Raw genomic sequence first — 15,499 nt, forward strand, 5'->3', positions numbered from 1 at the left:
ATGGTTATTCAGGAGAGCACTGGCTGCCAGGACCAAAGAATTCCTCATCCTATTGGCCCTACATTTAGGAACACCGTATCTGCGACCCGATGGAAGCAACCTCATCATGCAGGGGACGACTGGGCTCATCAAGGATAGGACTTTTTCAGAGTCCGCCTCTGACACAACACAGTCAAGCCATTAAGTGTGGTGCCAGCAATTCTGCTGCACACTTTAGTTGTGCCCTGCAACCTGTTCCTGTTTTTGAGGGTGAACAGCTCATACCAGCTGGTAAAAGAAAGTCAGCACTGACTCAATAAAACGACTAAACATTTCCATAAAAGTGTTTTCCACTTTAAAATTGCAAAGCTTATGATAAAAAAAAACATCCTCTGATGAGTTTTTGGCATCCACCCGAGACTCAAATGTTAGCCTGTGGTGCAGCTCCATTCCCAGATATTTGCACTGCTGAACCACCTCAACAGCCTGCTTATCAATGACAGAAGACCGGAAGATTCTTCTTAAAATCTACAATCATCTCCTTGGTTTTTCATATGTTCACATTTATAAGGGACGTGCGACACCAGTCCATAAATTCAAACAATTCAGACAGGGCCATGTTCATGGTCATCATGTCTGAGAAGAGACAAGTCGCTGAGTCATCTGCAAATTTGAGGATATACCGCCCTACATCTAGAGTTTGGCGCTTGTATCTAAGACAAATAAAAGCAAATAAAAGGGTGCAAGACCTCAGAATTTTACGGCTTAAAGAGAAGACCGTCGTCATTTCAGAGGTGTGTAAATGTGACGGGAGTGGCTCAGTCATAGGCTGCGGTTCCCACATAACAGTCTATCAACCCGGTGGTGCATCGAGGGTGACGGAGGGTGATCTGTGTTTCTGCCTCATTTGACATCCATAACACTCATTTCTGGTTCCAACAACAACACATAAGCATTCAAACTTACCGTAGCATGTTCGCGGCATCCGGAGTCAAACATAGCACATGTCACCAGACACCAGGATTAATTGACTTTACATTAGTTTCTCTGGGAAAAATTGCTTTGGTTAGAGTCCGTTTTGGTTTGAGTCGGACTTTCTGGAACGGATTAATGATGTTAACCAATGCACCACTGTATAACATATTCCGCATGTATTTACTCATACACTGTTGTCAGATTTTTACTCTTGTATGTATGCCTAGTGTATTTGCTGTTTGTATATCATGCAGTGTTTTTGTTAATTTTTTTCTATTTCTTTTTCTATTGCTGAGTAAACTAGCCACAAACCCTATTACTGTAACCCTACCAACTATCACTCAATTGTAGCTCCAAGACATAGAGCTAAATTAAGCTCTGCTTCTTCCTACCCCTTTTTGGACATGTTGAATTGTGCAATGTGATGTTCTTTATTGTCTCTGTGTTAAGCGTGTCAAAATAGCCCAAACTATTCCCATTATCACATTGAAAGTCACAGAAAAATCCCTTTAGCAGCACAGCATAGTGTCATGTCCTGCTCCGTCACCTGACGCTTATGACACTCAAGCATTAAAAGAGCGTGGGAGCAAACTTTTAAGGCTGAGCGGCGGTGTGCGGTGGCTTTAATGTGGGCTGACCGCGCCGACGTGGGCGCTTGACAGTGACGGATGTAGGACAAAGCAGGGAGGCGGACGACTGGATGGAGAGCGAAGACAGCCAACTGTGGGCAGGATGATGTATTCATTGGTTGTGAAGGTGAAAATGTAGAAATGGACCTTCCCTTTTCACACATGCTCCACACACCAATGCATCCATCATGTGGGAAGATTAAATGAGGGGCGGGTAGGGTGGGGGTGGTTTTAACTGTGTTTCTTGTTTATGATGTGTGTGTCAAGAGCGCTGATGGAACCACAGAGTGGACCAAAACAATATACAGCACATATAAAAGGTGCATGTGCCCGAGGGAAAACGACAAAATAGGAAGCGTACTGCATATCAGGGTTATTCTACCACTCTGGGGGCAACATTTTCAGAAAGCTAAGTAACTAGTGCTGAACCTTTCCCTTCACTGTTATTTGTATTTTGTATATAATGTCAAGGCTAGTCTCTGTCATACGAACAAGTGTTTACCTCACCAAATGACTGATGTACAGTTGTTATAAAGTCATAAACGAAACATCCACTCTATGACAGGAGGTCTGTGATGTTTTTAAGGATGCACTGAAAAAAATACTTGTCACAGATCCTCTATATATGACAAAAGCGCTCTGCTTTATTAAATGGACATACTGCACAATGCTAGTCAAGATCCTCTATGTACTCTTTTACTATTATTGGTTGCAAAATATTGGACAAAGAAAATCAAAAATGTGTGAAATGCAGCCAGATATCATCAAAAACAGAGGTTTCCAACCCCGTGGCCACACAACCGTATGCATGCACGCAAAACATACGCGTCATATTCTTAAATCCGCTTGCCAGTTATTAACGACAACAACCACTTTAGCATGATATGAATAAATGGACGCGCCAAATAATCCAGCAACGTTCATGCATGAGCACATGTGTGCACACAATGTATAAGAAGTGTCGTGGTGGTTCGTCCCACCAGTTAATAACTCATTCGATCCCAGCCATTTTTCAAAAGACAACACCGTCAGTAGTGGCAGTAGCGGGATTTTGACTGACCTTTCAAGGCACACAGAATATCGTGTTCTGTGGCAATGTAAACATGGAACCGACCGAAAGAAAGATTACACTCCCGTCTTTCATCAGAAAACAAAAGTTTAATTCTACCTTTTTCCGTTCTTTAGTAATCAACAGTAGAACATAGTTAAGTTTCAGGAAAATATCAGTTCCTGACTAGAAAAGGGAGAAAAACAGCTTTTTGTGAAACTATACATTTCAAGCATAACTTTCACTTTGACACAATTATTTTTTTGCTTTAAACTTGCTTTAAACTAACTTTCACTTTGACACAATTATTTTTTAGCTGAAATATCTAAACAACTATACCACAACATGCACAACACAAAAAAGGGTTGTTTTACATCAAAATAATGTATATACAAACATAAACACCATGAACTATTTACAGTTTTCACATTTGGAACTGAACTGTGTGTTCGCATGCGTGTGTGGGTGCATGCGTTAAAATTTCCCAACAATGCGTAACCTCCACGCTCTCCCACTTCCTCCTTCCTGTCGTGTGTGATTCTTCCGTCCACATGATCACTGCTGAGCTCTTATGATATGCACTTGTGCCACCTTGTGGCCGTTTTTATGGCTTAAAATTGCTGTGAAGCCAAATGCATTAGTGGGGAGTTGCTTCACCACCGCTTTTAGCCTCTCGGGTGTTCGGGTTTATAAAAATGTGTCACTACGTCTTTGGTGTTGAATGAGTTAATGATAATCGCCACCTTGCAGGATAGAAACTCCAACGCTGCAGTACGACAGCATCGCATTTCCATGCATGATGACGCTGTAGAGCAATATTAGTGCGTGCCAGTGATCTCCCCCAGTCTGCCATTTAAGGTGGAATTGTCATGTTTGTCACGGAAGAGAGTCCCGCCGCCTTTGAGGATGACTCTATGATTAATTCAGGATTGTCATTGACTGAGTAAATGCTTTATTCTGGTGTAAGCATTCGCTATTAATAATTCACGTGTGGGTCTTGGTCCAGCATCCGTCTTAGAAGAGTGCAATCGACATGCTTTGTCTTCATATGCCTTGCTCTCCATCCTCTTTGCACCTCCTGCCTCTAAAAGGCGCCATATGGCTCTGACGCCTTCACACAGAAAGAGGTGGCCCATCAGCAAGTAATTGGAGGAGCGGTGGACGGCTGGAGGCAGCGGCGTGATCGATCCGCGTGAAGGCGGACGGTGGATGGTGGCCGTCCTCCAAAGCTCCCAATGGCTCAGTGAAGGCTGCACAGTACAGAACGTCCTTTTGGGTTTTGTTATGAGAACAAATCATCATGTGCACAGGTTATCTAAGCCCGAGAATGATAATTACCCATTTGGCTGATGATCACCTTGGATGGATTTATCCTTTCATTACACTCACATTAAACAATAACGGAAATGTCACAGGGGTAATTATCTCCAAGGTGATTGATTGGAAACATTTTAGCGCAATCATATTCTGGTGTCCTTCCATACATTGCTGAAGTACACCACGTAATTGCTCACGCCATGTGCCGACACAATGAAATAGCATGAGACTAATGATAATGTGCACGCTTTTGACAATGTGCAGTCTGCTGCCAATATGGAGCTCATCACAGCTCAGGTGGGAAACGCTCTTCCTTTTTCTTTTTTTCCCCACCTCGCGCTGTTCAAAGCGTGGATTGCCATGGCGACATACGGCGGCTGTAAGAACATCTCCGTCCAGGTGAAATCCTGGGCTGTGTTTATTTGCACAGTTGTCCTTTTAGTGTAGCCAACTGAAAGAAACCATAAGCCATAAACCAGCTGCAAATACCTCCGTTTGTGGTTCAACCTCATTTTTCTTGGAAGATGTGCCTCAAAAGCCAAACTTGGTCAAATCTCCTGAGACTTTAGCTCAGTGAGCATCTAAAGCAGAGGTCTGAAAGCCCATATTTTGTGGTCGCCTACTTGACATTAAAATTTAGTGCACCCTGGGCCTGTTATGTTTATGTTAAAGCAACCCCTAATCCCTCAGTGAAATGAAGAGTGGGGTTCACTAGACGGAACACTGACTACAATCACGGTGTGAACACAACAACGGCAGCACAACATGTAAGGAGACAACTACTGCTACTATGGGGAATAATCAACAATTATGTTAACTCTAAACACGTGACTTTAGCAGAGTTTTTACAAAACAAGCACCGCAAGGCATGCTGGGAAGCCGCTCCCGATTACGTACCCTCTTCCACTTTGCACAATTCAACATGTCCGGGAAGTAGAAGAAAAAAAGCAAAGCTTTTTCACCGTAGAGTCAATTTTTAAGTGCCATTTTAAAATGCTTAACTGTCATGCAAGTGTAAAAAAAAGCTAACTTTTGCGTGTATTCAAATATAAAAACAATTACTTAGGGTTACCTTTAAAGTTTAATAACAAAGGCATATTGTGACATTGTCATGTCACAAATGCACTTCCATTTTGTTCTTGTTTGAAAAAGATTTTGGGTATAAGATTTTGGGTATAAGATTTAACATAAGTGACAAAAGGTCAAAGGAAAAGCCAATACAGCATTTTTTAGAAACATGTACATGCAACTTTTAGGTGACATTTTGACTGTTTTAACTGTCATGCGAGTGTAAAAATAAGCTAATTACTTAGTATTACCATTTCAGATGAATGACACAGGTGTATTGTGAAGCTAAGTCATGTCACAGATGTACTTCTATTTCGTAAATAATATTCAAACAAGTGTAAGTTAAACAAAAAGTTAAACAATTTGTATAGTTAACCACTATACAAATACTGATTTAAAAAAAATAATATTTTGACCCCTCTTTGGGTATAAATGTCAAAATAAGTGATAAAAACCCAAAGAAAAAAACAAAACAGTGTTGTTTTTTTTTTTTTACCTGTACATGTATCTTTTAATTTATTTTAAACCTCTTACAATCAAATTCACACAATTTACTGATTATGTGCAGCACCTGATTACAAATTAGGTCTGATTAAAATGTGCTTTTTCACCTTTATGTACCTTTAAGTATAATTACACACAGCTTTGCTTTTTTTTTTTTTTTGGATGGTTGTCACTTAAGAGCATCTCATCTCCAAGGAGTTCAAGTAAGAGCCTTGAATGGCCTCCTTGTGGACGCTGCTTGCAGGGGCGGCGTATGACAGAGGACGAGGGAAGGTTGTGGCTTTACAGGCAATCCCTCTATAATATGAACCGCCCTACCCCTGACACACACACACACACACACACACACACACAACGACTACCATTTGTGGAGCACACTGATCCCAATGCCCAACTTCTGCAGAGCTGTACAAGAATAACCCCCATGATGCATGTTGGATGCTGCGGTGTAACTACTCTATATAAATAGAGCATCACTCGTGCTTGCAATAGCGCCTCTAAATACTGGCCTACTTCTTTTAATTGGTCTATGCAAAGCATATCTATTGATTTAACATGACAAGGAGCATTCTTTTCCCTTACTAGCTGATTAAACACAACTGTGAAGCTTGATCCACGCGGCTGTGAGCACAGTTCACTAAGAGGGCCGTCCAGCCGTTCATTTTCTATCGCGCTTGTCCTCATTAGGGTCACAGCGGGTAAGGTGGAGCCTACCCCAGCTGACGTCAGGCGAGAGGTGGGGTACACCCTGGACTGGTTCACTTACAGATGTATTTTGGATTTTTATTACTCATTTTGATGTCATTTGTTCATATCAGAAAATTGTGGTATTTTAACTGGGGGGGGTCTTCACTTTCAGCGGTATTTGGTCAAGTTGTTGCTCTAGGTCCGCTCCGAGGTCCGCATACTGAAAAATCAAAGGATGCAAGGGCCTATATATCTTTTATACATTTATTTATATGTATATTTTTGTCCTACTAATTAGTTACAGTGGTGTGAAAAAGTGTTCCTGGTTTCTCTTTCTTTTGCATGTTTGTCACACTTAAATGTTTCAGCTCATCAGACACATTTAAATATTAGTCGATGACAACACAACTGAACACAAAATGCAGTTTTTAAATGAAAGCTTTTACTATTAAGGGATAAATCCATTATCGTGATAGGCCTACACCTCCCCTTTAAATACACACCACTGCGGTTGGGTAAATACCAAACTATACAAGGCATTTTCTTTCTTTGCTTGATAAGGACTGGGTTGCATGCGGAGGGTCTTTACCATGCAGCGCTGGCAACCTCTGATCATATGACTGATAAGCTCCAAGCTATCAGTGAACGAGTGCAATCATGCACACAATGAGAAAGTCCATCTAACACGCTCTAGCGAATGAATTGTGTGCACGTTGCAATTACACCACGCTCCCTGAGGTCTCCTCCTTGACATCTTATAAGGAGATATACCTTCTGCTTCATATAGGCCGTAGACAGACACTGCATAATTACAGGGGCTTGGGGGAATTGGCGGGCTCTGTTGCCCATAAAACTGGGGGGCTTAAGTAATCTTAGTGTGAAAGGAGGCATTAAGAACAACATGGACGTCCTTGTTGGATCAGTGTTACAGCACCCGACCCCCAGCTCGCATTTAGACAAAGTCATCGTTAACGGTTCCCTGGCGGCGTTCTTGTGACACGCAGCTGTGCAAGCAGCGTGTCGGCTTGTGTATCTCCGTCTTTTAATTCCGATAGCGTGTTTGCTCAGCTAGGACAACACGCAGGTGCAGCAGCTAGTACATCTTCCGGAGCGAGACCGCATCCGTCACCCTGTACGCTCGACTTAAGCTCGGACACCTGCGACTTGAACTGCATGCGGGCAAATTCCTCCCCCGAGAGGGATGTAGACTGACGGCTCGGATCAGAAAGGAGACAAATGACAAGGGGGAGCAGGCCGAGAAGAACGCTGGTTCATCCATCTTGTTCAGTCGTCGGGTTAGACAGCGCCTTAAAGCTTTATCTAGACTCAAACACATCTTAAAGCTAATGGATCACTTCATTAGGTTACATCTGCTCCTCCACTCTACTTTAGTTTATGTGGGATGATGGCAGTGAGATATTATTATTTATTTACAGTATTATATATTTCAAAAATACAAGTAATGCTGTTTCGTGGTTGAAAACGACCTATTATTAGTCAAAAAATATGCATATTTAAGCATATTTCAAGTGTTTTTTTGCCTAAATTAAGCATTTTCAAGCATAAAAATGGCTAGATGAACTCTAAAACAAATATATGAGTCATTCAGAAGACGTGATGATATGTAGTATTCTTCATTGCTCGCTAGGTGTCAGTAATGTTACTGTAATGTTCAGTGAGACATCACAAGCACCAGACTTGATCGCTGGAACAACAGGCTTTTATTATCTCAGACCAAGTGCTACTGTAACCCACGCCAAGCTAAATCTCAACTCTGAATCCCGATGTCACTTCCTGTCCGCCCTGCACTGGAACACATTTACAGCAACACACACAAGGCACAAGTGCCTTATTTGCTCTTATTATGTCTACTATATTGGGTAATATGAGTACAAGGGTGACTATAGGGGTGTTATTTCATGTCTAGAGGGCTCTAATCATGTTAAAAACACATTTAGAAGGTTGTAAACAGGTTTTCTGTGCTTTAACTACAAAAATATTCCATTTCTAAATAAGGAATCCCACATTGCGGAACGAGGGGTTACTGTTAAATAATAAACATCACTGAAAAGGTTGTGCAAAAATTTACATTTTAATGAAATTTACTCAATATGTGTTTACGAGCACCAAATAAGATCAAATCTATCATCTCCCTCACTTGTTTGCTCTACTTTTGAGAGAAGAGGCTCTCAAACAGTTGCTTTTGAAGTTGAGTTTTCTTGACTCGCCCCTGTGTAAAAAAAAAAAGGCTTCGCTACACATCTTTAAATAAATTATCTATTTCTCAGTCAGCTACAAATGCGAGAGCTGTAATTTTATTATTCTCTTATTATTTTGTTTTTTTTTGTGAGTGGGCTAACCTAGCAAGATACTAAAACGTGAATGTAATGTTAGCACTGTAGCACATTCGCACTCCTGATGTTGTACGTGATATATGGCATCTATTACGCTGGACAAGTGCAGAGTTACTGTGTTTATTCAAAGAGTGGATCAAGTGCACAATCGCGCTTGTTGGAGCCAAGCACTCGTGGACGTGGCGTGGACAAACACAGCTCATTAGCATTAAAGCTACAGAGACACAAAATGTTGTGTTGCCAGTAGTTAATTATATATAATAATTCATAATTAATAACCCAATCATCAATAATATATACAATTAATATAATTAATAATTATAATTAGGGATGTCTGATAATATCGGTGGGCCAATATTGCCAATATTGGCATAAAAATGTCAATATCGGTATTGGGTTTTTTTCCCTATAAAAGAAAACCAATTTTTAAAAATGCTGTAATTAGGCCTCTGGGCTCCCGTATTTTAAGTTTGCAAACAACCATGTGGCTAGTAGCAAGCTTACTCGCTCCTGGCTAACGTTGTGTCTGTGGCGTCCCCTTCGGATGTTAACCCTGCGATTTGCATTGAATGCAAAGTGTTGGTTATGCAAGGCGGAACCAAGACTTCTTCCTTCAAGATGATGTGATGCTACACATGTCGTATTGGTTGATATCCGAATCGGAAATTGAGAGTTGGACAATATTGGCATTTCAGACATCGGCAAAAAAAACAATATCGGACATCCCTAATTATAATAATTAATTGTTCATGAATAATAATTGTATAAATCATTTTTGAGATAGCCCAAACATAGTAGATAAAATTAGTGCTTCCACAAAGTAAAAACAAACGTTTATGCATGCATTATCACTTACGGTAATGATTTTATTGATTTCAAACATGCTTAACAAATTGTCATGAAAGTACATGAGACATTTACACTTCAACACAACCCAACATGTCCAAATAGGAGTGTGAAGCAAAAACAGCCATACTTGAAAGAAGCCCAAATTGTATTAAAATGAGACAACTTTTCTTATTTCAAGCGGAAAATTCTGCCAATGGGGTAAGCAAAATCTGCTTGGCTAGAATTCTTATATCTAGAATATTTTTCTTGTAACTTTTAAGAATATAACCAGTTGTTCTTAATCACATAGCTAGATGCAAGTAAAATGTTCTTATTTTTTAGCGTCTCCAATTAGCCTATCATGAATAGGCTCCCATGGGGATTTGAACTGCCTGATTGTGGGGCCGACATACTAACCTCTTGGCCACCGTGCAGTTAACGTCTCTTCTTCTTGGCATGTTAATTATGTTGTTTACTTCTTCAGCTGTCTGAGCTTTTCAACGAGCATAAAGCAAATTATATGGATGGAACTTTTTTATTTATAAAGAATAAAGTGTGATTGGATCTGCGATTGGCTGGCGACCAGTCCAGGGTGTACCCCGCCTGTCGCCCGAAGTCAGCTGGGATAGGCTCCAGCATACCCCCGCGACCCTAATGAGGAGAAGCGGTATAGAAAATGGATGGATGGATGTATCTAAAATTCACTTCATTTAGGAAAACCAGTTGTCATAAACACCATCAGAATTATTTGGGCATGATTTGCATGTAAATTCACTAGTTTTACATTTATAAACTAGCGAAAAAGAGAGCAAGATTTTTTTATTGAATAACTTTACACATTTACACAGATTTTATGACTAGATTTAATATAATAAATCTTGGTGCGCTCTACAAAATTTGCTTTGGTCCGAAATCAACACATTTTTAAGAGATGGTGGCTTAAAATGGGACTTTTTTTTTTTTTTACTTTCTTGAAATTCAGTTTTTGCAATGTATTTAATCCTACACTGCAAAAACTAAATTTCAACGAGCATAAAGCAAATTATATGGATGTAACTTTTTTATTTATAAAGTATTTAATCCTACACTGCAAAAACTAAACTTCAAGAGCATAAAAAGTCCCATTTTAAGCAACCATTTCTGAGAAAATATTACTCTCTTTTAATGGAGTTTATACCGTAGATGTAAAAACATGCAAATCATGCCAAACAATAATTTTCATAGTGTTTATGACAATTGGTTCTCCTAAATGAAGTGCATTTTAGATACAAGCACACTTTTTTCTTTTGAAATAAAAAGGTTCCATCCATATAATTTGCTTGGATCTTTTTGAAAAGAAGAGATGTTCCATCTGCTGTCCCGTGTGTATTCCCTGTGTACTCTGGCTTCCTTCCACATTCCAGCAATATGCATGAAAATTGTCCACAGTTACGAACGGTTGTTTGTCTCTTAAATCTCTTAAAGAATAATACTCCGACATCTAGGATATGTAAAAACATTTTGCTTAAATCTACCCTCATAAAAGCAAATCTGATCTCAATTTAGGCCTCTTATAAGAGTATTTGGCTTATACTTCTTACCTCGGAATAAAAACTTTTACTTAAATCTAGCTGTAATTAGGAACAACCTGCTTATTGTAGGACTCTTCTTAAAAGTCACAAGAAAAATATTCTAGTTTGAAGAATTCTAGCCAAGCAGGTTTTGTTACCCCACTGGCAGAATGTTTTGCTTGAAATAAGAAAAGTTGTCTCATTTGAATGTAATTTGGGCTTCTTTCAAGTATGGCTGTTTTTGCAGTGTACCCCTTCTCCGTGTCTCAGTTACTGATAGTCATTGTTTGCTGTGTGTATAAGTGAACGACTCGCCATTTAAAGGGGATTTCGGTAATCCCAAAAGTTATTGGACAAGTGCGAGTGAAGCCAAGAGACAATTACTGTGAGGATGCGCGGCAACACGAGTGAAAGTAAAAGAGCCTCGCAGGCAAATAAGCAGGATAATTGGGACTCACTCTGACATGAAGCTGACAACTCTAGTGTGGCTATGCATGTGTGTGTGTGTGTAAAAGGCTACAATTTCATTAGCGATCACTGTATTTTCCAATTTTCTTCCAAACGGAGATTACAGTGACTCTTCTAATTAAAAATGCGGTGGTATAATTGACAGTTTCAGTAGAGCAGAGGCAGGAACGTATGCGTCAGTAACCCAGTAAGCGGCATTCCATTGGAGGATGCAGAGCTTTAAGCATCAAACACAAAGTGCAATTAAACATCTCTGCCTGGGTAAACAAAGCTAAAGTTGCATCAAAGGCAAGGAGATCCTCTGTGATTATTTACCACCCTGAGCAGCCAGGAAAAATCCATAACATGCGCAAACATCAAACCAAACATGACTTGAGAGAGACGTGCCGGCGAGCTACTGGCGATAAGAATTACCTTGGGAAGACTTCTATGGATTCCTCCGCATTTGGGGCACACTTGGTTTAAGCTGAAAATGAAAGTCACAGTCAAAGTCAGCTCATAATTAAGCTAACACGATGCGTGTGTGTGTGTGTGTGTGTGCGCGCATGACTATGTCCTTGAGTGTGCGTCGTGTCGCTTGACTTGTTAATGGAGGCGGATCATCCCCGCCTTTATGAGATGCATGTTGGGCAGTGCTAAAAATGCCCTTCGCAAATTAATTTAGTCTGAAATTGACTCTGGACAAAGAAAATGGAACAGAAAGTCACTGCTCTTCAATTTTCTGACTTCAACCTGCAGAGCTGGAGCATCTTAGGGCATGCAAAAGAAGTCATTTGGATTTTATGATCGATGTTTCTTTTCCGTAGCCCTTTACAGGAGCATTAGGATACCACAGGGAACCATATTTGGCTACTTAAAGTCAAAATGGTCGCCGCTTCAGGCAATATAATTAGAGAAATTTATATTAGAGTCACATGTCATGATTATAAAATAAAATAAAAATAATAAAATAAAAACTAATTTAAAAAATCAACAAAAACATTTTAAGATTTTGAATTGTATTTGTAATAATATTTATTTAACATGAATTGTTTGATTTATTTATTTATGTCTTAAACTTTGAACCCTGCAGCTTTGCGTCTGAGCAACGCATTCATTGGGGTGCCGTAATCACATCAGCCACCTTCTGGGCTCCTCTGGCTCAGCGCCATCCATCCATTTTCTATGCTGCTTGTCCTCCAATGAAATGCTTTGTTCAAACAAAATGCATTGTGGGCAAACTTTTTTTATACAAACTTGTATTGGTACATGTTTGTGTATTTATTAGGTATACCTTTTGAGTGTTAAGTTACCAAGTGATGAGTGTAAGATGACACCGTGAGTCAGACTGTTACACTGAGTAATGACCTCCTGCAATTTCCGATGGGTTGACAAGCTCGTCAGGAGTTTTTTTTTTTCGTAGCTCATGATTGGTTCCTGTCAAATAAAGAGCTGCTTGGTCATCGTGGACTCATGCGCGCCACAATATGGCATTTTATGACGTGGACATGTGTGGCTTATAGTCCGATGCTGCTTATTCTGACATGAAATTTAACACTTATGAGCTATTTTTGTTGTCATTGTTATATTTGTCCAAACAAAAGGTACCTTTAGTTGTATCAGGCATTAAAATGAACAAGAAACTGAGGAAACAAGGGTGGTCTAATATTTTTTTCCCTGACTGTGTGTGTGTATATATATATATATATATACTGCTCAAAAAAATTAAAGGAACACTTGGAAAACACATCAGATCTAAACTGGGGGAAAAATGATGTTGAATATCTTTCCTGATAATAAGTGGGTGATGTATTAGTAACAAAATGATGCCACATCATTTGATAGAAATGAAAATGATCACCCTATAGAGGGGGGAAATCAAAGACACCCCAAAAATGAAAGTGAAAAAATGATGCAGCACACTGGTCCATTTTGCTAAAATGTCATTGTAGCAACTCAAAATGATTCTCAGTAGTTTGTGTGGCCCCCACGTGCTTGTACGCATGCCTGACAACGTCGGGGCATGCTCCTAATGAGACTACGGATGGTGTCCTGGGGGACCTAAAAGTAAAAAAAAAAACCCCGTCTTATTATTTACATTATATTAGAAACATATTACATTATATTAGAACATTAAAAAGTCTTGGTTTTAATATAATAAAATACTATATTATAATGATATTAATTACATGATGAAATTACTATGCTAATACTAAATAAAATGCTATAAGAAAATTATATTATATTATATTATAAAAGTCATTATACTGTATATGTCTGATAATTATTTTTGAAAACATGTTATAAAAGTTAGTGATGTAAAACAAGCAAATTTTGAATATTAACAATCGCTATTTTATTTAGCCATTATAATAATGGAAAATGTGACTGCAAGCTGTCCACAGTGTTTTATGTGTGTGGATTCATTGCTATTTTAATTATTTTTTTACTTTTTTGGAGTGCATTACTGTCGATAGATACTTTATTAATAATTAAGGGGAATTAACATCCATGTTGCTCAACTGAAGTCGACTTTGTGAGTGCTTAAATTTGAATAGTAGTCAAATTTGTGCCATATCCTGCAGTCTAGTTTGACCTTTTCAGAAAGTGTCTTATGAACTGCTTTATGTTGGCGAGGACGCGGGTGCTCGTTCATGCTTGATATTTGCATATACAGTACAAGCCTGCACGACGACGCCTTCAATTAAAACGCTTTGCTGACAACCACGTCAACATCACTTTAAGTTAATAAAAAAAGCCATTTGAGTTGTGCAATTCTCAGGCAAAAAGCATCATTTAGTGAGAAGACAGGAGAGAGACGCAAGAAACAGCAGCACCCACGGAGTGGTTCCTTTAAACATACATTTTTTAATATGCATACCTTTCAAATGTCACATGCAATGGATTTGAAAGTGTGACTGACGATGAGAGAAGCCACGGCGGCTGCTGGGACGCTAATGGTGACAAATAAACACACGGCTCCCTCATCAATCACAGCCAAGGTGCCCTTAAATAAAATATGGAATACAAAGTGGAAAATGATAAAGTGTTTCCCCTCACGCTGTTATGAAGTAGACCTACTCACTTCCCACTGCATCACACACCTACCGGCTCACCAACCGGACCAGAATGCAAATGGTACGGTCTCATTGGCACGCTATCACAACATCCAGCGCACGTTATCACCTGCAACTTCATGTTAACTTTATGGAGCTGCTAGACAAGCCTCCGAACCCAACCCGATGGTAAGCAGTGCTGCTTGCAAATAAGCCTGAATTATTTGCAGGTTACTTTCTTAGTCCATTAATCTGAAGTTTGCTGTTCCGATTAATCGAGTAAGCGGTCAAGCCCGAGACGGACCGAATCAATATGAACCAAACACAAATCGTTAGTGGTTTGGTCCACTACGTAACAGAAAAGAGGCAAAAATGTCCATCACTGTTTTCCATAATCAAAGCTGATGTGTGTGAATATCTTGCTTTGCCTAAAACACAAAAATAATAAGACTGCTTTCAAGGGTGACTAAGGAAATGAAAAAATATTCACATGTGAGCAGCTGAAATCGGAGGATATTTACATTTTTATATTTAAAAAAATGATTACCATCATTTTCAGTGTATAAGCCATTACTTTTTTCTTAAGCTTTGAACCCTGTGGCTTATACAGCAGTGCGGCTAATCTGTGGCTAAATTCTAATCTCGTGACATCTCCTTCACTTCAGAACTACTAATAATCTTTTCAATACTGTGCCGCTTGCGAGTCAGTGAAGAAACGGTAGCGTTTCATTGGTGCCTGCCTCGGCGGCCATCCATCCATTTTCTATGCTGCTTGTCCGCCAATAAATAGCTTTGGTCAGACAAAATGCATTATGAGAAAACGTTAAAATAGTTTGTTTTTTTTCCAGCATTTATTTCAAACGTGTATTGGTACTTATATATATTTCCTAGCTACGTTTTGAGTGTTAAGTTGCTGTGTGATGAGTTTAGTGTTCTTTGTAAGATGACACCGTGAGTCAGACTAATGACCTGCTGCGATTTCCAATGGGTTGACAAGCTTGTTGTGAGTTTTTCGTAGCTCATGATTGGCTCATGTCAAATCATGCCTGGCCCTCAC

At 39.5% G+C, this 15,499-nt stretch overlaps 1 protein-coding gene across 6 annotated transcripts in view; it reads right to left on the minus strand.

The window, feature by feature from the left end:
* Nucleotides 1-15,499, minus strand: part of b3gat1a (beta-1,3-glucuronyltransferase 1 (glucuronosyltransferase P) a) — a 126,297-nt gene that overhangs the window by 75,496 nt on the left and 35,302 nt on the right. For 2 of the 6 annotated variants that reach the window (XM_054793339.1, XM_054793337.1), the window contains exon 2: nt 11,822-11,873. The exons of the other annotated variants lie outside the window; for them this stretch is intronic. The gene's annotated coding sequence lies outside the window, so the exon portion shown is untranslated. The remainder of the gene's footprint in view (nt 1-11,821; nt 11,874-15,499) is intronic. 6 annotated transcript variants of the gene reach the window in all.

This window comes from Dunckerocampus dactyliophorus, chromosome 12 (assembly GCF_027744805.1).
Source record: "Dunckerocampus dactyliophorus isolate RoL2022-P2 chromosome 12, RoL_Ddac_1.1, whole genome shotgun sequence".
NCBI classification, from domain to species: Eukaryota; Metazoa; Chordata; class Actinopteri; order Syngnathiformes; family Syngnathidae; genus Dunckerocampus; species Dunckerocampus dactyliophorus.